The sequence below is a fragment of the Phalacrocorax aristotelis genome, chromosome 11 (assembly GCF_949628215.1).
Source record: "Phalacrocorax aristotelis chromosome 11, bGulAri2.1, whole genome shotgun sequence".
In the NCBI taxonomy this organism is placed as follows: domain Eukaryota; kingdom Metazoa; phylum Chordata; class Aves; order Suliformes; family Phalacrocoracidae; genus Phalacrocorax; species Phalacrocorax aristotelis.
This window is the reverse complement of record NC_134286.1, coordinates 20,661,434-20,687,641: the sequence shown is the minus strand read 5'-3', so window position 1 is coordinate 20,687,641 and position 26,208 is coordinate 20,661,434. Positions and strand designations below refer to the sequence as shown.

The 26,208-nt window shown below is 49.4% G+C and overlaps 1 protein-coding gene across 1 annotated transcript in view; it reads right to left on the bottom strand.

Moving 5' to 3' along the window:
* Positions 1-16,720, bottom strand: part of PAK3 (p21 (RAC1) activated kinase 3) — a 75,964-nt gene extending 59,244 nt beyond the window's left edge. Inside the window, exon 1 of the mRNA XM_075107232.1 lies at positions 16,637-16,720. The gene's annotated coding sequence lies outside the window, so the exon portion shown is untranslated. The remainder of the gene's footprint in view (positions 1-16,636) is intronic.
* Positions 16,721-26,208: the final 9,488 nt, after the last annotated feature.

Genomic DNA, 26,208 nt, shown 5'->3' with positions numbered 1-26,208 from the left:
GAGAGGACAACTAGAACTTGGATCTACTGGAACTCATCAGCCTTCCCTTCATTTTTTCACCCAAACTGACAACACTGAAGACACTGCCCAGAATCTCCTTAGAAAATTATTTATTACAATCTAAACTTCAATGCCAACACATTTAAAGCTGGCCCAACTCTTTCAGCAGCCAGTATTTCTTAGGTTGACAATCCAACTGCACAAAATGGATCAAAGCAAAGGCTGGAATTTGCACACGCACGTTTATACTGCATGTCCACACCACTCACAGCAGGTGATTTATAACTGAATCAGTTAAGCTGCTGCCACTTTTCTGACAAGCCCAGAACTTCCTCCCCCCAGACTGACAGGACAGATTACCTTCATTTCTTTGTGAGTCAAAAGACCAAACAAACACCTACTCTGCAGCCAAAGCTGTGCTTGCAGCTCTTAAAGATGCACTGAAGTTTGCTTTTCCAGCAGCCCCCCCAGCAGCAAATGCCTTGTGAGCGACTGGCCCACGTCGACTTCCATGGAGAAGCTACAGGGGAGACGTACTCCCCTCTAGCTGCAGTCTCACCTTATGCTCTGGAAGAGAACACTGCAGTGGTTCTGGTGCCCCAGGAATTACACACCTCTACTCTTTACTTATCTATCCTCAGTAAAAAATCTGCTTTGATAGCTTGCTGGCAACAGCTGTCAAAAATCCAATTTATGTGCACGTGAGTGTTGTGAGTGCACACATCAGAAATTTCTGTTTACCATCCAGCTATCTCACCAAACTCCTTTTTACTAAACTCTGTGGATACAGGGTAACGTCGTATTAAAAGGACTCAACTACATTACCAGTGCAGGCAGTGCACACCACCTCCATTTCTAGGTGTGCAATCACTGCAATTTCAGATAATGCACCCTCCTCGTGGCTTTGGAAAAACATGCATTTGTGTTGCAGAACATCAAGAGACAGAGAGGCGACAGATTCTCCTCTCCATCCTTCCTTCCAAGAGATAAACAACTTGGCAAGTTGATAAAGAACCAATATAATTATGTCATTAAGCTGCAACTAATACTGGTAGAGAATGGATAAGGGCCTGCTTATTAGAAATGCTATCAAGGAAAAAATCTAAGATGTGGCGTTAAGGCATGCATTGAAAACAGAATAAATTTTGAGCTTCTCCTAGAAATAGTCAACTCTATTTCAAGCTGCCACCTCTTGTTTTACTTGGCATGGGCACTTTTCACCATAAAGAATTCTTTCTTCCATCAAGGACTTTATGAAGGAGACAACAAACACCATCTTCCAGTGAAACAGAGAGCCTCCACGTTCTCTGTGGCAAAAAAAAGTTAATCTCAACCTTCATTCAGAAAGAAATACCAGCCTGAGCAGAAAACACTGCACAGCCAGTTTGCTCCTCATGCAAGGCCTCCACCTGAATCCGTACCATTCCTGCCTTTACTCCCTGGACTTCCTTGAAACAAAATTCCTCTGCTGAACACCTTATCCATAAATTTCTTGCCAACCACTAACAAAACTTCGTTCATTTGCTTTCACAGGATATGATGGGATTCAGTAATGCAGCAGAGAAATTACTGTCTGTTTCAGGTGCACACAGAAGGCAGAGCTCAGTTCCCATGAGAATCCAGCTCTGGTTGCATGTGTATCAGCATCCATGTGGACAGCAAATACTTATCTGCCAGGCAGGAGTTACTTAGACTTACTGGGTACATATTCCCGCACATGACCTTCGGGGGCCGGCCAAAGTTAACATCTTCAGTATCAAGAACCCACCTACATGACTGAGACAGCTACTGGTGCTTGTACAGCCCGTTCAGCTCCTGGCCTCTCCCCAGAGATCACCACAGTGGGGGTTAAACAGTGGTTCTGGTATTTGCAATGGAAAAATTGGGAGCTGCTGGAGGATCTGGGTCCACATTCCTTTAAGTCTGAAACAGGATTCATATCAGACAATACAAATCTCTGATGACTTGTGAGCTGAAGAGGGAAGTTTCTCTGTCCCTTTGCCTTTGACTAGTTCCACTGATTTCTATGACAGAGAAGTTTGAGGAAGAAAAGCATAAACCTAATTCTAATCTAACCTGTCTTCTGACCCCACACACATTTACATGCGGCCAGTATGTGACTGGCCACCAGGGCAGATTCTGCGCTTGTACCATTCCCAGCTCAGCGAAGTTTCACAACAGTTGAAAGCTGGGGCCTTTATCAGAAGGTAAGCGTTCAGTGTTCCTGATAGAACTCAGTCACGATTAACCGGGTAGATCATTATACTCTTTCAGCAACTACCATCAGCACTAATATAACTGGCTGCTGCAAACCATAGGAGCGCCTCGATCTGATTCACATTCGGGGCATTATATCATAAAGTGCAACATATGATCCCAGTCTGACAAGCTGATACTGCAGACTGTGTAAATGGAGATGAATCACTTCCTAAGCCTTTGCAGAAGGTTTGTTTGCCCTCAAAGAAACAAGTTTCCACTCTTCTAAAGGCCGCCTGGACAGCAGAACCATGCATTGTTTTCCCTGTCTGTAAGGAAGCACCTCCAGGGTAGAAGCCCTTTTTCTGAGGGACTGGCCTGCGCCTGCAGCCATCTGCAAAATGCCTTTCCCAAGAACTCCGTTTGAGAAAAGAAACCTTGTGAGAGGGAAAGGACTTTGAAAGGGAGCTATAGAAAGGATGAATGTGTGCTGGAAAACAGCAGAAATTTTGAGACAGTGTTCCTGTTGCAAACGGTATTTAGGTGTCACATCAAGATGAGAATTGATGCACTTACTAAACACAGCTATTTTATAAACCTCAATTCAGTAAATTAAATGAAAGCTTGAGGTCAGACCACATAACCAGAGGCAAGATTTGGCCAAAGGCCGTTATTTTTCATACGGACTGGCCTCTGGGGTAGCAGGTGTGTCATGAAACCCCCAGTTGAGATAGTTAGCTCAGACTAAAAGAACACTACTGATAGATTATTTTTTGCTGAAAGTAATCTCACCACTGAGCTCTGAAACAGGTTTGAAAATCCATTCAGATCCCAGAAGCTTGACTGCAAAACAATTCAACATGTGGCAAAACACACATCCTCGATACATAAGACTTACCTGGGATGCTGCTTGGAGTGTGTTTTCCCCTGCTCTCTCAATTCTAACCTGTTTATATCTCCAGGAATTAAAGCTAAAGGGCAGAGTGATACGATTCTTCTAACATCACAGGAAAAAATACAGGAAAACTGGCTTCTCCCCAAAACTATCAGGCCCGAGTTGCAATGCACTTTTCACTTGTTTCACTAGACCCATACAACGACACTTGTGCTGAACAGGTGCAGGGGAAGACATCAAGTTTCAAGTATTGCCCAAATTGTACAAGAGCATCATTTGTTGGTAACTACTTCACAATTAAATGGATTGAAATGGGTGAGTCCCTTGAGCTGAGAGATACCAGCTTTCTGGAATGACAAGAGCATGAGCCCAATGCGGTAATAATTCAGGCCCTACCTTCTGCCTTCAGAGCGTGAGGCATGGACATTAATACACAAATGCAGCTCCACAGGCTGTGTGATCCTGGGTACCAGAAATTCCACTCAACGCAGAGAGTCTCAGGCAAAGCACAGGGAAGGGAGAGCCCAGAGGGACAGTCTCTAAGATGTGGTTCCAGCATCCACAGCTGGCCTAAATTTTACTCCATGCCAGGAAGCAGCTCCTTTCTCACAGATGGCTGCTGTTAGCGAGCGCTGACACCCACCATGGAGCAAGTGGGCATGCAATATTAATAGCATCAATGAGAAAATTATGAGCCCACATCAAAGCACTGGAAGTTGTTTTCATGACATTTGGCTTTAAAACTAAGTGCAAAGGGAAAGGTATTACACTCAGCTAAGCATGTTTAGAGAACTTTTTAAGATGTCATTCTGCAGTTTTCAAACACACACACACACACATATATATATACAGAATGACCCCTTAAGGATGGGGAAAAGCTGCTGTCAGCCAGAACTCCACAAATCACAAGTTACACGAAGAAATAAAAATCAATGCTGCTCTGAAATTTAGCCTGCTAGAAAAGTTACATCTATCAGCTGGGAAGTTCCGCTGCGACCATGTTTTTCCTACAACACGGTCATCCCCTTGGAATCTGAGTCCAAAGATTCTGCCGGAACTAAGCAGAAGCAAACCGGTAATGCAAATGAATAAGTACAAACTCATTTGCTAGAATTTTTCTAGGAACAGGCAATGATAAATGAGCTTAATGAATTAATCTAATTTAGAAATCTCCCCTCCTCCATTAAAACACTCTGCCATTGCACCAAACTACATAAAGCCTATTCTTATAAAGAGGCAGCACAGCTGAAACACGGATGAAGATGCTGTCAGCAATGCAATCTCTACGAGAAGACTCTTGGATTTTGGGATATAAGTCAGGGACATGTACAAAGCATAGAAATATTACCATGAGAATATAGTGGCTGTTACTGGTGTCCCTTTTGACTGCAACAGGGACTCCTCAGCCACGGCCAAGTCTCCACAGCCCAGTCTGAGCTCCTCTGCTTGCACTCCAAGCAACCTCATGCACTTGTCTGTTCTGATCGCTATCAAGGCATGTGAGCGCACAACTGTACCCACGCCAGCATGCCCTGCAAGGTGTCCATCATAGTCCTGTCCTGCTGACAGCTACGGGAGTCTATCACTTCCAGCTCGGAGGACACGTGCTCTATCACTGCAATGCTCTGAACAGCTATGAAGTATAGCATGGCAGTAACAGTGAAGTCTTCATGGGATTCTCAACATGTTTCTTTGATAGCTCTGCCACTTCAAGATCCACCCACAGCAAGGGCCTGACATCTTTTTAAGTAGTTTGTTGAGACACTACAACCTGATGACTCAACTGAGTTATTTGCCTTAATCTGCAACAGACCTTGGAGCCGCACAGTAAAATACGACGGGCTATTTCCTCCTGGAACAGGTGAATGATGGAATCAACCACCAATACATCTGCTCTACTTTCTCTGCTTAGTTAACTGGTTTCATTTTTAATCAAACCCTGCCTATCTTCTACTTGTTATTTGGGCAAAATAGAAAGGATCAAAGCCAATCCTATCCTACACATGTGCAGCCTCCCTGGCTTCACCGGTGTTCAGGCCAGACAGTTTGAAATTACATCACTGGCATCTTCATGCAGCTTAGATGGCATCACCTCAGGTTACACAGGACTGGGAGAGACCTGCCAGGTCACCAAGTACAGTCCCTGCTGGCCAGGCATCCACGTCGCCTAATCCCTTTATAAATGAATCAAAAATAGTTATGAACCATACTTCATCGGGCACACCCCAGGCTGGCCATGAATGACATATTGTGGTGTAAACTGACTCGGGCAAGAGCATACAGACGCATCCAAGACAAATAAACTGCAGTAAGCAGGGAGGCAACTTAATCTAATGGCCAGGCAATGGGACAGGCAGCAAGATGGCTGGGTCCTGCTGCCGGCTCCCATGCTGACTCGTTCCACCCACAGTGGCACTGCTCCATCCCTCAGGTTCCTCTGGGCTGAGACCAGGTTAATGACATTGTCCTTCCTTTGTAGATTGCTTTTAGCTCTACAGACAAAAAGAGGGATATAAGAACTAACTATTTTTATCCATTCAATCTCCCCAGCAGGTTTTTAAAGCCCATTTTTAAGCCCTCCTTTGCAATTCAGTCTGTGGATAATTTGCTACCTGCATCTCCATAAAGTTTAACCTGTCAGAGCCTGGTAAAGATGTAATTTCATCCCCGGGCTCTTCTGACATGAGACTCTGGAGCTTCTCTTTGTGGATAAAGTATCAAAGCAATAGCTCTGTGAGACAACAGCCCTTTGCATCTCGCAACCCATGCATTATTATCTCTAAATATAGTTTAACAGGCCAGAATCAAAACTTTTGCTCCCCCCTCGTTTCTCCTCTCCCCGAGCACACTTTAAGAAAGAACAAACACAAATAAGAGCCGTGGACAGAGAGACAGCCAGAGAGGAGAGTTTATCCCACAGGCAGAGGATTATTGCATCATGATGTAATGACCTTGTTCAGAAAAGAAAAAGGTTACTTACATGACAGCATGAGTTGTAGAAACACCACCTCCTTTCCAGAACAGGGTAAAAAACCGTCCATTTAAAGTTATACTGAAGAAAATGTAAAACACTTGTCCACTGAACTGGAGAGAGAAAGAGCAAACTTCAGCCCAACTGGCCTGGATATAATCTCTCTCCAGATACACGCTGAACCAAACAAGCCGGAGTGTTGTTCAGCTAAGTATGCGTGGAAAGGAGATGCCATTCTGCTTTCTATGTGTTTGCATCTTCAAACATCCAAGAGTCCCCTCCATCCCCTACAAAGGTAGAGGGCAAAAATAGCCACTTTTTTGTTTCATTTCAGGTACAAAATGCTACAGAGCCAACCATTCTATTCACCCCCTGCGAAGACTTTACGATTGTACCTTCTTTGAATATTTTCTACCCCCACAGAACAACTGGAGGGAGGAAGGCCACATGCTGCCTGTATATGAAGCAATCCCATGAAAGAGTAACTCGAGGCCAGGCTTGTTTTCTCTGTTTAGACAGCATTTAGTGAAGCCTCAGCCATAACTAAAACTCCAAGGCTCAGTTAGTCACATTTATGACTACAGGCTCCTCAAAGGGACTTGTTTCTAATGAATTTTCAAATGCTACGAAAATAATAGGTATGATATTTACCATTTAAAACACTGTAAAAGAACACCGATGTTACTACCCCAGTACAGCATGTTTATTTCACTGCTCGACATTCATCCCCACTGTTGTTATTCTGCTAAAGTGAAGCGTATGTTATTACAGCCAATATTTACCAACAGATACTGCAGTTGTGAAAGTAATATAGTCTTTCCATGTAAAACTAGGCTTCCAACAGGAAATAAAAGGCATTTGGCAAGTCTTAGCCTGCCAAGGGCAACTGCTACATGTCCTGTTTCCAGGACAAGAAAGCCCTCCAGTTACTCCAGATACTTCCAGTGGTGAATGCTGAGCTTGTCTGGTAAGTTTTCCGAGTCCAGTGGAAATCCTACAGCAGACACAGAAAGCTCTTAGTCTGAATTGGCACCAGATGCTTTAGAAAACAAGTGAATTTCATTTTGTTACAGGAATACAAGAAGGCCAAAATGTGTTATTTGTCAGCATGGGAACAGTCACTCATCTAAGAACATGAATATTCTGCTAAAGTTGTTATAAAATGAGATTCTTCCAAGGAAACCCTGCACTGAGCCACAGTGCCATGCGCCAGCTTACAGTGCCCTCTACACTTGTATGCAAGAAGAGATGTATTTTCTACAGCAGATGAACACCAACAACAGCCCTCAGACTAGAGTACGGAATATAATTTGCAGCAAATTCCAACATCTCAAGAAAAAGCCTACAACATCTCCCTGCGAGCTCAAAGACTCCATACAAAGGCCAACTCAACATCATGCGCCTACTGCAGTGCTTCTTCTCAATTAACCAAGGAAAAAGTGTATTAGCCATACATCAAAACTGCATTGCAGCTTGAGCTGCCAATTACTTATGGCAAAAAGGGAGGCTGATTCATTTGACTGTATGTGGGCCTTGGCTGGAGTTTTCCCAAAACGCTAGAAGAAAAGAAGAAAACCTCAGTGAACCTCCCCCTCATTCCCACTCCTTCCTCCCCCCCAAATCACGGTCAAGAGGCCCGTGCTTGCAAAAACATTTCCTGAAGGATTCTTTCTCCAAATCATTCCTTTTTCTAAATTCAGACAAGACGCACGGCAACTCAAAATACGTTTGCATATGATACATACACTTACAAGGACACCCCTCCCAAACACGTACAAGTGAAAGGCAAGGCTAAGTGTCTAAAAAAGCCTTTAAATCCCCAGTCCCCAGAGAGTCCCTACATCTTCCATTATGAATCCCGCTGCATTACGTGGCCACCTGCGTAACGGCTACCTTACAACACTCGGCTCAGCAGCCAGCCTGCAACGGTGGCTGAGCCAGGGGTGGGGGGACCTGGTCTTTTTGCTCAAAACAATCACATAACAGAACATTTCTGCTATGCACAAGCACATCCTGAATCCAGATCCTTCCACAAGCTCCTTGCATTGGATGCGTTTAACACCTAATATGTCACAAGTAGCAATTCTTCATCCAGTGTGTCCCTCTTTCAGTGCATATATTTCGAATGAGCCTCCCAGCCTCGGGGTGCTGGGGCTCTTCTCTCCCTAGCACCGCCAGACAGAAGCACCACAGGTCTGCTTTGAAGAAGGACACATGAAGTAACATTCCACCACAAAATGTCCTCGTTAGTCACTACAGACCCAAAATCTATAGAGGCACCCACTAGCCCAGGTTTGCGAGGTCCCTGGCCACACCAACAACACAGCTCCCCACAGAGAGTTCAGGACACAAAAATGGAACCATGTTTGCTTCTGACTGGCATCTTCCATTGCTCTGCCAGCACCCTACTGAGGACCTTGGACATTCGACTTCATCTTTGTGTTTCCAGTGTGTCTGACACAAGTCAGCCTGGCACCCAGACCCTCTCGAGCAGTCAGACCCTCCCTTAACATATCTCTGCTTTTTCTCCAGGCCTGACTTTTAGCCATTTATTGTAAATCTTTAGAACAGTTTTCACAGAAAATATGCGTTGAGATCCTGAGAGTGTGGAAAAACGCTTGAAGCACGCACCTACTGCTCACTGCCTTGTGGCACCAATGCTCAAAATTCAAGCGAGCACACTGGGAGGGAGCCTGGGCCAGCCTGAGCCGCCCCATCTGTGGCAAGGGGGACCGGCGGTCACACACAGCCAGCTCCGTGGACTGCAATGTAGTGTCTCACTAATGCTGCAGGACAGACCCGTGCAAAGCATCTTTTGTCTAGTGACCCCGCCAACAAGAGCCATCAGTCTAATGAGAACTTATGCTTTCGAGGTTGTTTGGAATACGTAAAAGGACAATTTTTTCCTCTCCTTGCCCAAAAGTAACCTCTGGGTTGACTTTGGGCTTACGTTTACCAGACTGCTTCCTGGGGTACATACACAGCTGTAACTCTCAACGTATAATTTCTGTTCTGGTACGTAAGCAATTATGCTCAGGATAACCACTCCAGTAAATTTATTTCTCAAACAGAGAATCACCCATGTTCAGCTGTACCCATGAGGCCAAGCTCTGCCATGCTGCTGGGATCAGCAATGCAAACATACAACTCAAAGAAACACTCAAGAATTAGGCAAATGACGCCTTGCATCATTTGTGGGCCTGGAAACTTCATCCACATGCTGCTACTCACTAAGTAAGAGGAGAGACATCTTACCACACCAAGATCTTAGGACTGGAAAACTACCTCATACCCAGACTCCTAATTGCTTTTTCTTATGTCACGGTTTAACCCCAGCCAACAGCTCAGCCCCACCCAGCCGCTCACTCTCCCCTGTTAGGATGGGAGAGAGAGTCAGAAGGGTAGAAGTGAGAAAACTCCATAGGTTGACATAAAGGCAGTTGAATAGGTAAGGCAAAAGCTGTGCACACAAGCAAAGCAAAGCAAGGAATTCACTCACTCCTTCCCGTGGGCAGGCAGGTGCTCAGCCATCCCCAGGACATCAAGGCTCCGTCACATGTAACGGTGACTTGGGAAGACAAACACCATCGCTCCAAATGTCCCGTCCCTCCCCGGTGTGGGACATCCAGTTGGGGTCACTGTCCCAGCCATCCCCCCTCCCAACCCCTTGTGCACCCCCAGCCCCTTGCTGGTGGGGTGGGATGAGGAGCAGAAAAGACCTTGGCTCTGTGCAAGCCCTGCTCAGCAGTAAGGGAAACACCTCTGTGTTATCAACACTGTTTCCAGCACAACTCCAAAACAGCCCCAGACTGCTACTATGAAGAAAATTAACTCTACCCCAGCCAAAACCAGCACACCTTATTACATGAGGAAGCCTGGCATTCACCCTGAGTGTCCAGAGTGCTCTACAGACCGTAGGAGAAGACAGGGCATGCCGTGAAGAGCAAGATGCTCAAAAGCCCTCACTGTCTACATTATGGATCGTGGCTGTCGGAGGTGCCCCATAACTAGATGCTTTGGAGATCTTTTACTTCAGAAACACACAACGGTACCATGAGTTCCAGCATTTCAGTATCACTATAGCTTTCAAAAAGAAGGGTCCAGGACACAATCTCTGTGTGCGAACTGTCAATATGCTGCAGGAAAGAATAAGGCTCCACTCTCAGCTTATTCCTTCTGAAGTGCTTAATATTATTCATTAATGCCACTAGAGAGGAGGATTCCGCATTCCCCTAGTGAAAGAAGTGGAGAGAGAACAAGAGCACGGAGAGAAGGTGTGGTGCAGGATGTGAGGCAGAAAAAGACGACTGTCCCCACAGACTGCCACTCTAGATACTTCCAAGTATTACCCCACCTCTTTCTGGTCCACACATCCTACGAAGTGCAAAGTGCCTTCTCAAAAGGTAACAAAACAGGGAGCAAATTCTGGCTGCTTTAGGTATTTTTTTCTTGCTAGAAATCTCACCTCTTCCCAACTTGAGTTCCCAGAGCCTCTGGAATTATGAGAGTCATAGCACAGCACAGCTAACAGAGACCGTATCTGTAGGAAATAAATGACCAGGATGCCAACCTGAGCTGGCTAGGCTCACTAAAAAGATCAAACAAGGATGTAAGCAGCTCTTTTCTGGAGCAGGCAGGCATCATTTCAGTTGTTGAAATATTCATGCCCTGATAGGAGCTGTTGGTATCAGTGCCTGTTCTGGATACAAACAAACCTGAGCTCAAAGCATGACAATCTGTCTTGTGCAGAGTAGAATCACAATTAAAGGCATTTTCCAAGCCTCCATTTCTGCATGCACACATTTGACAGCTTTTCTGGTGACACTTCAAGAGCATCCCAAATCCAAGTCCACAGTCTTCTGCCTGTGAAGGTGGGAGACATTAAAAACAGTTTTAGCAAATGCCCAGGATTTTGTGTGACTTCCATTCTCCCCTCTCAGGTTTACCATGCACCAGCAGCCCCATGTTTCATCTGGGGAGTGGCAGGGTGCACCTGATAAATATGAGCTCACATCTGGGCACTGCAGGTTGAATCAAAATTCTCTGCAGGGAAGCAAGTAGAAAATTTCTATCTGGAGGATTTTCTCCTTCACAATAGGGAATAGAGAAGGAGACGACAGAAAATGGAAAACATTAGGCCTTTCACTCCCCTTGAGAGACACACAGAAGTACTTTCCAGTACCCTTCCCAAATAAAGCAAACAGCGATTCACTCCTGCCAGCAAAGGGACAGGGACTAGCGGGCCACACAGCTGCTGCCCCTTCCACAGCACTGTCTGGAGAAAACGAGCACACTCAGGTGACGCGACAAGAAAATGTTTTAGTACTCCCGTAGTCAGGTGCAGCCAACTGTGCACACACCCTGCAAAGCAATGGTGAGCCTGTTAAGGTGCCAGCACATTTTCAGCACTTGAGGGTTAGAAAGAAAATGAGAATGGTCCGGCTCTGGAATGTGTTATACAGGAGATCTAAGGCTGGACAAAAATGACATTGCTATACATTGCCTTGTGGGAAAGCCAAGCACACGCATGTGCAGAAAGCTGGATCAAAGCACGCCTAACACTGGTCCGTGTGCAAGGTATCACTCTCAGAAGTCAAAGAGTCGATCAGAATCTTTGTTTCCATTTCCCTAAGAAAGCATACTTTTGCCCTTAGGATTATAAAGAAGCATGTAAAACTTTCCCAAAGATTCCCTGAACACATTTTGGGATCCAAATTGCCTTAATTTGCTTCTGATGGCAATAAAGAAGTGTGCACAAGGCAGACAGAGTAAAGGAGGCATATCCAACCTTAACTTTGCCATTTCCCACCCTTGCAAGCCTTATACAGTGCTGTATTGGAGCATCCTGCACCCATACTACACAGAGCGCCCCAAAACTAGCATTGGCACATGGAAGCCGTGCAAACTATTCAAACTCTGTAACTGACAGCAAAGACTCCAGGACAGAGAAGTGCTTTGCTCTGCATCAGTCAAGAGCCAGTTGCATCTGTCAATACGCTACTAGATAAGAAACTGACAATAACAAATAATGTTGGGAAATGAGCCCATTGAACATATAAAACACTATTTTACCCTTGAATACTTAATGTGCACAGTTGTGATGATAAGTCATTAGAGTAAGACAAATATCTGCTCATGCTAAGCAACATTCATGGCAGAGCTCTCTGAGCTGAGCAGGACATGCCCCTGTTTTAAGAGGGACATGATTTCTAAGTCTGCCTCTAGAAGTGAAGATATGAGACTGGACATCGGAGTACCCAGAGGTGCACCTAGCCCAGGGCTCTGAGAGCCAGACTTGCAGGTGGGGCTGGTGGCACATGCTGACAAGAAGATGCTGACAAGAAGATCCTCCCAACCCAGGAGCCAGAAGACCTGGAGCACTTGTAGGCCCGCCTGTCCCCTGCCCAGGGCTTCCTGCGGTCAAGAGCTCCAGTAGCTAGGGACTTGAGACCGCATCAGCAAGATCACAGGCTTCTTGGGTGAGTCAAGTGGGACTGACTGGGTGGATGCCATGCTGCTTGCCCAGAGCAAGGGGTACCCCCCGCCATGTCCCACACCGCTTGGCTGAGGAGGTGAGGACCACCTTGCAGCCCAGCCTCCTGCCTCGGGAAACCCAGGAGGCCAACCCATAAACAGGGCACTGCCAGAGCCAAGTTGCACCTGTCCAATTAAACATGCAAAATGAAAAGTCCCTTTGCTATCCCCAACAGAGCACACCCTACATTTGCTGTCAGCTGCACACAAGCCACAGCTGCTGACGTTCACCTGGAAAAGATGTCCAAAACTCAAAGCACTGAGACAAGCCACTAGCAAACCACAGATACGTTTGTTGATTTTTCCATTATAGAATTACTGCTAGGAGCCGGAGACAGACCAGCGACAGCAGGTCTGAGACAAGACATTCACATCAGCATCTCTACCTGTGCTGACCCAGGCCCAGTGAGACCACTCAGCCTAACGCCATTCTTCAAGCATCAGGAAAATCAAAGTAAACATTGAAGAAACAGAAGATACATAAGCTCAGCTATTTGTGTCTGAAAGGTAACAAGCAACATAGAGCTGCAGGGGGAAGATGCTAACTAAACACAAAATAGTGTCAGTGAGTTGAAAGGTTTATTTCTGCCGGTGAAAGTTAATTCATGTTTCTCCCCTTCCTATTGCTGCCCTCCCCACCCACTCACTCTGTTCCCCCTGCCCATGTGGTTCCTGGGAGAAAAGCTTCAAGCACCCTTTGCAGGATCTAAGGCAGGTAATGAAAGAGGAAGATCACAGCGGGCTCCCGCCTGCCCACTGTGTAGTGCAGCAAGGAACAGAAATCAGTACTCAAACCAGCTAGGCACAAACCGACAGCAGTGTTAATGTCCTGAAGTCACAGGGAGCCCAACCAGAGCAGAAGCGGAAGCCGAAGCTAGCAACACCTCCCCTGTGACCAGTTCTGTGCAGACATGGCTAAAATGAAGGAGGAGCTGAAGGCAGATCTGAAAGACCTCCAGCTTACAGGCTGTTTTTTATTCCAGAACACTGGAAGCTCCAGGAATGCTTGGATCCACAGTCACACTGACAGTATTAAAAGAGGAGAAAGCTCCTAGGCAGAGCTAACAGGAACTGAAATGTGACTGTCACCACAAACCAGCTCTCCTCTAGGAGCAAATGCTGCCAGGCCAGGACACGGCTCACACAGGAGCTGGGTTTGTTGTGGTGAGCAAAATGTTGCAGAGCTGAATTTGTCTCACCTATCCCTGAAACCGCATGCACAAAATTTACAAAGAAATATGGGGGGGTGGAAGAAGACAACCTCTTGTGCCAAGTTTTGTTTTTCCACACCCTGTGAGCTGGCTCAGGACACACAATATAATTTGGACTCCAACTTCCACACACTTTTAAGTACTGAGTTTTGGTCATATTCTTACAGAGAAATTGCCCAGTGAACGGTCTGCTTGGAGAGGTGAAGTCCTCTTCACTGTAGTAACAGCAAAATGCTCGCCAACTTCTGTGGGATGCCCTACGCAGTCTCATTGGGCTTATTAGTTTAGAGGGCACAAAGCCCCCATCAGATATTCCCTACGAGAAGGTGGCACTCTCGTGCTAAAGCCCTGAGGTGAACGAGGCCCGAGCACAGGGCCTGTGACACCCAAAGCAGCTCACCCTGGGTATTGCCTCCTGTGGAACTGCTACCACAGCTGCCTCCTGAACTCTTGCTGCTGCAAGCAGTGGCCTATGAGGCCAGAAACTTAATCCTGTAACAGGAGCTCAGGGCTCGCAGGAGCTCCCAACACTTACTTTTAGTTATCCAGTGTCACTCAGTGAAGAAATGTCATCCATGCAGGTCTTGGTTCAGAGCACACAACTCCTCTGCAGCCCAGAGGCAGCTTCCTGCAGCCACCCCACAAACCCAGCCCCCAGCAGCATGTCTGCCACCAGCTCCTCTGCCCAGTCGCATGCTCAAGGAAGGCAGCTCCAACCAGTGCAGCCACAAGCATCACTGTCGCTTGCCACCCCTGTGCTCACGCAGAAGACCCGGGCTCAGGGCAATCCTTCCCCTCAACGTGCATAACCTGTCATGGCAACCTTCACTCCCTGGCCTTGAACAACCCACCAGCCCGTGCCCCAGGCCTAAAACCAGTTATCCCCAATTCCTGATTTACTTTGTTTTCTGCTCACGCCCTTGGGTAACCCGTGACCGAACACCTCTCCTGGAAGCACGAGGCTCCTCCACAGCCACGTGCCACCCTTCCACAAGAGATGGTGCGCAAAGGTGCTTGAAAATCCCCGGGGCCGTTCTGTGCGACGGCCCGCTCCCGGCCAGCAGGCTCTGCCCCAGCTCCTGCTCAGGGCACGGCGCATCCCCTCCGGCATGCGAGCTGCCCTGGCCCCACGCAGTCACCCCGGCCGGGGCTACGGCCTCACCCCCGTTCTCTCGCTGCACTCCCCAATTCCTGCCCTCCACCCGCGGCAGCCACCTCCCCTCAGGGGTCCCGGCCAGCCCCGCTGCCCCCCAGGGCCCTCGGCACAGCGGCCTCCTCGTGGGCTGCTCCTGCTCCCTCGTAGCTGCGCCCGGGCCCCCTCCTCCCCGCCTGACAGGCACGGAGAAGGTGGATTCACACAAGAGGAGGAGCCAGGGGAGAAGATCTCATCTCATCATCCCCTCCGGCCGCAGCATTTCCTTCCCTTTCCCCCTCAGGCAGGCAGGTATTAGCCTGGCTCTGGCCCTGCAGCCTCCCCCAGCCCTCCCGACAGCCCATCCTCCTCCTCCTCCTCCTCGCTCTGGGGTGATTCATGTCAGCCCGAAAGTCACTCAGCAAAGCCCACTTTGATCTCCAGCCTCCTGGTTCCTTGTGCTGAACGTCATCGCTGACTGTGCCCAGAAGGAAAACAAAAAGCGGACTCTCCTCTCCCACAACCTTTGCACGGCGTCCAAATTCAGGCAGGTGGGGGAATCAGGGAGATGGGGGGAGCAGAGCCTTTAGGGGCGCCTGCCAAACTCTCCACACAGACAACCAGCTTGTTCGCTCCTAACGCACGTCGTGCCCACCCCAGCAAATGAAGCCACGTGGGGAGAGACAAAATCCGACCCCTCGACACCCTTTGGGGTTGCAAGTCCAGAAATAGCCCTGCTCGTCCCATCTGGGGCCTGCAGCCTCTTTCAGATGTTGCCCACTTTGAAGCCATGGCTTCTCCTCTTTGCATCCCCTCAACCTTCCATATTAAATACATCACCGTATTTAAAACGGGGTTCATTTCTGGCATCGGCAAAAACTGGATCTGAAAACTGTGTGAATGACCAAAAAGGGGGGCACTGTGCTGAGTGCATCCGCCGCTGGAGGAGGGAAGCCTGAAGCAGCCAGACATCACGCCGGAGCACTTCCTCGGCTGGCTGGTGTACAAGTCTGGGACAAAGGGACAACCCAGCACAGGGACCACATCACTGTGGCATCAGGCACCACCATGCATGTGCAGGGGAGAGACCACCCTTCCCTGAGCCGATGTCAGGAAAAACTTAGCAGGCGCTTTTAAAGGGGTCAATCAGATGCGTGTTGCGAATAAAGAGTATTAAAAAAAAAAAAAAAGAAGACGAAAAAGGCAGAGTTATTTATAGCCCGGGATTTCTCACTCCTCTGCAGAAGCGCAGCCCAGAAGGCTGCATTGTTGGAAGGTGGGGAGCGCACACACACACCACGGCAGCCTTCATGGCCGGTGTCGGCGCTGACATAACTTCAGACCCGACGGGGGGCTCTGCGGCTCGCAGCCACGCCGGGAGCTCCCTCCCGCTGGACACCGGGCTCCATTTACAGCCGCCGCGGAGGCTGCCCGGTAACGCAGGTGTCACTGCCGGGCGAGCAACCGCGGAGAGGCAGGCGGACGGCCCCGGGACACGGAGCAGCTCGGTCCCTCCCCCCCACGGCGCAGCACCCCCAGCCCGGCAGAGCCCCCCCAGCGCGCCCCCACCGTGCCGCGGGGCGGCGTCGGGAGGAGCTGGAGCGCCGCGCACACGGCCACCGGCACCGCATTCCGCAGGCCGCTCCCCGGCCCGCCCTGACACCCGGCGGCGGCGGCGGCGCGGAGCCCGCCGTTACCTGCAGCTCCCGCTGTCATGCTGCACCGGCCGTCCCCCGCCGCCGCCGCCGAGGGCCCCCCCCGGGCGCGGCCCATCTGCCGCGCGCGCCCGCCCGTCCGTCCGCCCGCCCGTCCCCCCCGCGCCGCCGCCGCCGCGCGCCAATCGCCGCGCGCGCCGCCGGGACGCGCCGCCGCGCCCCGAGCCCGTGTCGTCACTCGCCGCCCGCCCATTGGCTGCGGCTGCGGCGGCCCCCTCGGAGCGCCGAGGCGGGCGGGCCCGTGGGGGCAAATCTTGTGTTTTAAAGGCAGCTGAGTGGGGAAAGCGCCGCGCGGGGGGGTCCCGACCCCCGCCACCCCCGGGTCCCCCTCCGGAGTGGCGAGGCCGCGGCAGAGGTGTGCGGGCACCAGCACCCGGCCGGTACCGAAAGGTGTCCCAAAAGGCAATCATAATGCTCCTTGGTCCTCGTCTGCAGGGAATAGGAAATGCACTGTGAAATTTCGGCTTCCCCCCAAAATGACATTCGGCACGTGACAGCCTGTCAGCACCCAACGGTGGGAGAAACCCACCCAAGGCCAGGCTTGAGCAACCAGCTCTGGCTGCTCCAAAGAGCCCCAAACGCACGAGAAGAAAAATCTCCTTCTTTACAGCGTGTGTTTCCCACTTCTCCTTCCTTCACCTGGAATTACGCTTCCCTGGGCAGAGCGTGGTCCCGCTCCGGCTCCTCTGAACCCGTGGGTTCAACTCCTCCATGAAAGGTCTGAAAAGCAGAAACAGACCCTGTTTTGATGAGCACAACCTCACGATCACGATATTTCTCGGGGGGGAAAAAAAAGAAAAAATCCAACCCACAAACATGTCCAATTTTACAGCCTCCCCAGCAGAGCCCCCGGGCTGTGGACACCGCAGCAGTGCCGGCGCTGGGAGCACAAGCCTTGCGCTGAGCTCGCCCCTCGCCTGGCCTGTGCCCGGGGTCCGGGGCTGCCCGTGCGCCACCAGCTGTGGAAAGGGCCATGCTCTTACATCCCAAGATGGGCACATCTTTGACCTTTTTTTTTTCATTTTTTTTTCCTGAGGGAGAGGCACAAGGTTGCGTTTAATAATGCATTATGCAGCAACCATGGGTAAGACATGAAGACAACCTTCTGCTGACTGCTATTGCCAAAGGTGAGGCAGGTCACATGTAATTACCCAACAGGAGATAACAAACCCTCCAAGCCCCACCACATGGCATGTGATCTTCTCTGACCATGAGTGGTCACACTGTCGCCTTACAGCTCGTTGAAAGGACGGATTCTCCAGAAGCAAACGCACACTGAGTCACTCAGTCAACACCGACGTGACAAGCAGCCCCTACTGAATCACAGCTGTCCCTTCCTGCTGTACACTGAGGTCTCACCAAGATTTTCTTCCCCAGTATGAGTCAAATCTATCACTTAGCCAGCTGACTCTGCAGTGATTGAAGTCAAGCCGTGGAGCAAGTTGTCGGTGCTGTTTCCATCCCTGTAGAGAAACAGCCCTGTGGACAGATGACTCTTGGGATCCTCAAAGGTCAGCAGCAGCTCTGCAAGGCTGCTGTGCCTTGACTTTCTGCTGCAAGCAGTGTCCACCCCAGTGACAGCATGGCATGCATCCAAGGGGGCTCAGGGCAAGCAATGGGGTAACGCCTGCAGAGGACGCACTCTCCCTGCTTGAGCTAAGACAGAGTACTTTGCAGAGGGCTTAGGTTTTGGCCCAGCTTCTCACCCGTTAATGCAGGTGCAGAGATTTAGGGGAATGTCCCCCGACTGCAGTGATGAAGGGAACACAGCTGAAGAAGATGTCAGGGGTCCCCGCAGGCTCACCTAGACCTGCAGGGCTGAAGGGCCATACCCTGCAAACCATGCTAGCTGCTGCTGCAAACTGCTGTTTAAAAAGGACTGAGCAGGTGGTGGACAAGCAGTACCCAGCCACCTCCAGAGTAAAAATTATTCCCAATTGCTTCGGACACAGAACAGTACGTTATTTACCAGCCCCATGCCCCAGCACGCCACATGCAGCACGAGTTGTGTATCCCGCTCACGGGCTTCTGAAAGAGGGAGGCAGCTCAAGGAAAAGCTGCAGAGCACCGAGTCAGGCAATTACAAATGTTAGGACTGAATCTGTGGGTGAATCACTTTCATTCATTTTAAAAAGTCCAACTAAAACATAGTTTTAGCATAAACTATCAGCAAAACTGTTCTTATAAGCACTATAAGAAAACTACCGGCTCCCTGAGACACCGAGCCCAGTCCTCGGCTTCTGTCTGACTTTGCCAAAGGCTGGGCGAGAGAGCAGATGAAGGAAGAGTTTCAGTTTTCTTTCCCTTGTGAAAGAGCAGAAACTTGACTCCGTGACTGCACGCAGTGAAAAAGCAAGATCAGATCCCTTACTCTCAGCCTGGTACTATTCTCTTTGGAGCCGAGGAAACCTTGCAAACATTGACTGTGCATGGTGGTTTTTCCTGAAAATCACAAAGAGTTTTTAAAAGTCTGTGCCTTTGGTGTTGGCCTTTAGAGACCACAAAGCCCTTGAACATGTGCTATTTTAGCCTCTCAGGGTTCTCTAGCCATCTTTCAGCTGCTGGATGGAAGCTGACTGTCCCATGCCTAATAGGAAGCTGATGTCCCATGCCTTCCTGGGAAAGGAGACAAAGAGAAGAAGCAAAGGCAAAGGCCAGAAAAGGGAAATTGCCCAAACTGCAAAGCTTTCTTGCCCCTCACCTCAGCCGTACGTGAGGCTGACCCCGTCAGAGCTGGAGGGCTTCTCCGCACATCGTGAGCAGCCAGGTGCACCAGCAACAGGCGCATTGCTCACAGAACACTGCTAGGAGAGGGAAAAAGCTGTGACTGCATGGCCAGGGCACCCACACAGCCCCAGGGTGCGGGGCTCGGCAGCGCAAGCTGGACTCGCTCCACGGGTGACACCTGGGCTGGGCTGGGCTAGACCTGCAGTCTTGCTAAGCCTGATCCAGCCCAGACGTGGACAGGGTGCCGGCTTTGTCCCCATGGGGCATGGGAAAGCAGGCTGGTCCCTGCTAGATGTCAATCCTGTGTGACTGTCACATGGGTGTCAAAGTTGGCTGGAAACACTTCAAGGGTCTGCACGCCCACAGGGTCTAGCTTCCAGACCTGCAGGGCCTGCCTGAACCCCGTTTTTTCAGGAGCCAGCTAAGTCTCTGAGCAAGGGTCTCATCCTGCAAAAGTAACCTCAAAAGCTGCCCTAATTTGAGCCCCGATGCCCAATGCTTCAGGAGTCTGAGAAGCAGAAGGAGGGACCTGGCTGGCCCAGGTCCACCACCAGCCCAAATCACTCCTTTCTCATGTGCAGACTGGCTGTAACAGGACCATCGTGCTGGAGCGTCCCTGTGCACAAGCTCCCCAGCCCCTCCGTGGGGTACCCCCTGCCAAGCGCGGCCCACAGGCAATTCCTCCCTGAAGATGCAGCCCATGGAAATACAGGACCAGGTAGCCAACAGCAAAGCAAGAGAAAGAAATACTAGCTCTGAGCAACAAATAGCCTTCTCCTAGCCTTTGTTCTTCAGAAAGCTGCCTGAGGACTTCAGAAGCCAAAAGCCACGTGACCCCACCTTTTAGATCTAATCAGATCGACCCTCCCGAAGTGATTGCAGTGCTGCAGACTCACACTGCCTGAAACCACCAGCACCCTTCCCTGTGCAAGAGAGGTGTGCAAGGCTAAATGTCTCAGTAAAGGAGAACAAGCACCAGAAACCAAATGTACACTTAGCTGGGATGGCCAGGAAGTTAAAAGAAAAGTCTGTCTTGAGCAAAAAGAGGAATCCCTTCGAAGAGCTGCCTGAACCTGCTTTCATGTGCTTAAGCAGGACAGGAATTCAGGAAAGGCCTGCAGCCACACATCTGCCGGACACCTCGGTCAGTACCATGTAGGATGTAACCTTAATGGGGTACACGGTTCCAGGGGTGCCTCAGATACACCCTAGTGAAGGCACAAGGCCACTGAACAAACCCCTCTCTGCTTCATCAGGGCAGGAAGGTGGACACATTCTCCATCCATGACAGAACAGGTTCTGCCGCATTTATCACACCTTGCTGGCAAACATGACACAATCCGAGCAACACAGCGTGACTGGTAATCGGGTGTCAGTAGGTTTTCATGGGAAGGGGGGAGTAAGGATCCCATTAGTCTCCCATACTTAGTGGTACCTGCCAGAGAGTTTCTCTTGCAGATAAAATTAACTCTGACAACTAACTTCCATCCCCATTAACAAAACCCCAATAAGCAGCAACCTATTCTGGCTCCTACCAGCTGTGAGTATTACACTACCCTGCAGCTTTCTGTCTGTGCCGTGCTGCCGAGGCACAAGCACTTGGCTGCCATGGCTCTCGCTCCTGACCATGGCTGCATTACGTGGGGAGCTCCGGGGGCCCCTCCACCAGCCCCGCCAAGCCGAGCCAGCTCCGGAGCAGTTTGGAGCGGTAGCGCAGCAGGACTAGCTTAGCTGCACCAGGGGCTGATGTGGGGAGCGCTGGGGGGAAAGGGACACAGAGGGACACTGAAAGCTAACAATTAAATTTTGGGGCCTGCTTGGCCCATGATGTCATGGTTTCCCAGCGCCCCGGCGATTGGCTGCGGGTGAGCATCTGCTGGTTATTTGCCTGAGGTTCAGACCTTTCCCAGCGGCTCTGAATCAGGCTGGTTGTCGTGACAACCTGGATAGTGGCAGCTCCTGATAACCACGTAATGCGGTTGTCACAAAAAGGAGCCCCTCTATCAGAGAGGTTTAGGGATCATTAATGTTTCCGAGGGAGCGTGAGAGCAGAAGAGGTAAGGGGACCATCTGGCGATGCTGGAGCACATCAACAGCCTCCCTTGGAAAGGAGCTTCCTTAGACAGGAACCACCTACCGACACGTAGCGATGGGAACCAGGCAGGCTGCCTGCCAGCAGTGAGGGGGTCCCAACTGCTCGGCTGTGGGATCTGGTATCTGCCAAGATCCAGGCAAAGGCAGAGCAAGGAGGACACACGAGCGCTGCCTGGGAGCGACTCGAGTCGCTGAGCGGCGAAGGTGCCCGGGGCTCACTCGGGCACAGGGCAGTAACGCAGCCTGGGACAAGTGAGACGGTGAGGCTGGCACACAGAGGCCTTCCCACTGTGCCACTGGCTTCACGTGCCACCTTTTCGAGGGTAAGTCATTGAACCACTCTGTGCCCTAGTTTGCCCCATTTGCAGGTAACTTCTGCGAGTGTTTAGAATACCTTCCCTACCCCCCCACCGCCGTGCCGTGGGGCACTGGGAAGTACATGGACCGCAAACCCCACACGGGGCAGGGCAGGGACTGGCAGCAAATGCAGCTCATTCAAAGACAATTCGTGCATGATCCTGTTGTCCTGAGGATCCTCGCAGCTCAGGTGCAAGAATGACAAGGCAGGACAGGGATGTCCCCTTGCCATTACTGAAGACTGAGCCCGGGGGATCATGCAGGTCTTCTCACACCAGGAAACCTTTTGTCCTTCACCTTGTCCTTGTGAAACATGGGTTTCACCCTGTTCTCAACAAACCTGTAAGATATCTGCTGGCTGCAATAACAGCGGATTGGGGTGCGCTCACCGATGGTGATAACGCCACAGCTTGGAGAGGCTCAGCTGCCAAACAACTGATCCCCAAGACCAGGTCCTGGAGCAGAATTTCCCCATTCACATTAAGGAACACACTTTTGAAAAAAACTTTCCTGCAAAACGATGAAGTCTGAAGCTTTCCTAAGAGGAGGCAGAAATTACCTCCATAGATAACTATGAATCTTACAGCAATAATTGACAGCATGTTTCTTTTATGTCATCTTCATCTGTTTTAAAAATACCTACTGTAAACACTTGCTTAAGTGAGTATAAGACTTTACTAATAAAGTCTTCATATTAAAAGCAGCTGTACTTTTATTTTAGTTTATATTTTTACCTCAAATCATGATTTTCCTACTCAAAATTAACGCTTCAGCTGTGGATTTAACTGAGATGTAGTAAGACTATTAACACATGCCAATTACATACCAAACAACTACTAAAGACTGCATTTAATAGATGTATTTCTTAATATACCACTGCTACAGCTCATTAAAATGTTGTTGAATCTTCATAACTGTTGTAAACAATCAAGTGGGATATAATCCACCTCCAGGAACTAGTAAAACTAAATGTAGCGCTCCCCTACTGTGGGGATGTTTGTGACAGAAAATTCAAAGCTAAGACATATAGTTGATTACATATAACAGAAACACTCTCAGATTAATATTAGACACAAATCCTGCCTCTCTCAGACAGGAACAAAGGGACGGGAATGTCTGCAAGGAGATCCCCATCGTGGAATAGAGTTTTGCAAGAGGGAAACAATACGAGCCGATACTGCTTAAACCTGTGATCTGAAATACGACCTGAGCTCTCGTCAGTGATTCTTCCCCACAAGAGGCCGTACAGCCCAGCAGTGTTGCTCCTCCAGTTTTGGCAGAGGGGAAACTGAGGCAAAGAGCTGCAACAGCAGCCTAGGGCTGGGCAGCAGCCCCGTGGCAGCTGTGCACTAACCTCCCAGTAACGTTGCCTCCCACGGATCCCCAGTGTCACTCCCAGGCCATTTTTTTTGTAAACTGCAATTTAAATCACCTTCCAACAGGAGCAGCAGGACTAACAGCTTAAGCGTATCAAGCCCTCCCTTAACACATGTTGCAAACAGAACATATCACAGCTTCCTGCACAAACAGGAACAGGATTCAGAATTTTTCAGATGACCCGTATGAAGTCCAATCCTGTCTGATTTGCACTTAAACATCTCCCATCCTCCTTCACAGGGATCACATTTGACTGAACACAAGCAAAGATGACCCACCTGGATTTTACCTACTAAAGATGTTGAATCCAATTTGCTCTCAGGCCTGAGAAAACCAAGATTCACCCTACCTATCTAAACAGCACAGAACGGTTTCCAGTCCTTCCTGGTGTCAAAGAACAGGATTCTGAGATGCAGCATGTTACCCCAGAGCCAGGGGAGCGTGGCCAAGCTGCCGTGGCCCAGCACAAACACCAGATTTACCGATTCGTGACCATGCACAAGCCCCCTGCACTATAATGTCTCAGCAGAGGTGAGGGATTACTTCTCGCTTAGGAACACATACACTGAACTATGCTGCCGTGTGCTTAAAGGGCAAAATCTGGCAGTAAAACCACCATAGTGAGATGGCCCAATGCAGCAAATGTATCTTCTCCCCCAAAAATAGTCGCTATTCAACACTGATTCCTCATTGGAACAGCCCTACATCACCGTGCCTCACTTTTCAACCTGTAAAACGTCTAGAGCTGGGTGATACATACAAAAACTATTCTCTAAGATGCTTATCTTTGTTTTAATCTGGAAAGCATTTACCAACATACTAGATTTTTACACGTCAGTCTCCATTTTTTTCCCCAACTACTTGTGAACAGGAATGATACAATTCTTGTGCCTGCTGGGAGACATCAAAACAGAGTGGTTCAAGAGGTGAAACGTCAGCATTACACAGGCTACGTTCAGGCTTAGCCACACTGTGGCAGTGTCTGGATCTGGGGTTTTAATTTACACTCACCTCGATGTAATCATTAAGACTAATTACTGCAGCACCGAGGTAGGGGAAGTGTGAAGCAGCCCTGCCTGCACAGCCCTCCGCTTTTGACACCCGAGCGCAGCCCGGTGCTGAGAACACACGTGCCAGCGGGGAGACCTGCTGAGCTCCCACCTCGATGTACGCATCTGAAAGGGGTAAAGCATTGGTGGTACCTCACATTTTGGGTTTTTAGAGATGCTGAATATGGAGGCTAATATATAATCTGTGACTGTCCAGAGCATCTCAGCATTCCAGACCAAACCACATGAAGGCAACATACAAAGGGAAGGTATGTAGCTGATCTGATTTATGAAAATGAACTGATTAAAGCCAATAAGGCAGTTAGAAAATGAAATGGCATTAACAGCGTTTACACTGAAGTCACTACTGAATTTTTTTAATGCCTGTTTCTCGGTCAGACATGTTTGCAATACAAAAATCTTCCTCTCTGGCTCTTTCCCACTCAATGCAGTTGTGCTTCAGGAACATAAAGGGCTTAGGCAGGGATTCAGACCTCTTTTTTGCACTCCATCACCAGAAGATTTCACTTGGGGGATGACTCTGGACTGAAGATATAGGAGACTGGAGTGCTGTTTGCTGTGGAAGAGAAGCAGTGTCGAGCAGCTGCCAGGAAAACTTTGGCATCCCTCATCTCCTGCTGCCTTCAGAGCATTCTGGAGAGAGCAGGAAAGTCTGATGCCACTGAAGTCCAGGATTTCTCTACTGCCCTGAGACATGGTCTGTGGGAGCCGAGAGGGAGCCAACCTGTGAGGGGGGCAGCAATGCACTACAAAACAGGCTGGAGATACAGACTTATATCCGGAAACAGACAACCCATAGAGGAAAGACTCTCTATCTTGTTTTCAACTCCTTGAACTATCTCCCTTCCTTTGACATCCCAGCTGCTAGGAGCAAATGATGAAGGCACCACCCAAGCGTGTGAGAACAGCAAGGCTACCAGGGGCTCTGCAAGCTTGTATCCACGCAAACAATTCTTGCAGCCTGGACATCCTCCCGTGGCAGCCCAGTCACACAGCCTCCAAGCCTGGGCTGACTGGCTGGCCTATAGCACAGACAAACTCATAACGGTTTGCACCCCTTAGGGATCCTAGCCCTTCAGCTATGGTATTACATGGGAGGGTCTGAGTTATTCCTTCAAAGCAGATGGGGCAGCTGAGGCTGCTTTCATCTTTAGTGGCTTCTTTCCCTAACCCCACAAATGAAAGCAGATCCTTATTTCCATGCGGTTCCTCCTGCTCACTCAGCTCTCTCTTGAAGATCCACTTTTCCCACAACAAATGTTGTGCATCTGTGAATTAACCTCATATTAGGTAAGTATGAACTTTGATTTCACAGCTACAGCAACGCTGCTGATGTCATGGGTGAATACGAACAAAGGTGCTATGGATGGCAAACACACGGCACTGCATGCGCTGTGCTACCGATGTGTTGCAATGCGAAGATACTATAGCATTGGGATAACATCAGCCCAGAGGGCCTGGAGAAGAAAAAGGTCTTTATATGGTTCCCATTCATTAAATGAAGACTTCATTGCCTGGTGAATATCCCATGACAGATAGACTTTTCTACCATGCCAGCTCAGGGCAGTGTCCTCCCAGCAGCTGGAAGATGAGAGACAAGGGTTGTCTGTGATCTTACAGCACTTCCATACCAGCCTGCTAGACTGAAGCCTTGCAGTTAGAAAAAGTATGATGGAGAATGTGTCTCTTGACTTAGAGAATGACCTTCCCAAGCTTACCAGGGTTGTGACCTGGAAGGTTAAAATGCAAGAAACACCCTGGCTGCTGGCCAGGCAAAGTATTTGATATTGGGTCAAAGAATCAACGGCTCTTGGCTATAGCAGACAGGCATCAACTGCACTAGCTAAAATGCCCCTCTTTTCTTTAGTGTGCCTAATACCAGCTAGAGCAGCAGGACTGAGACTGCCTTTGTGATATAAACAACTTGCA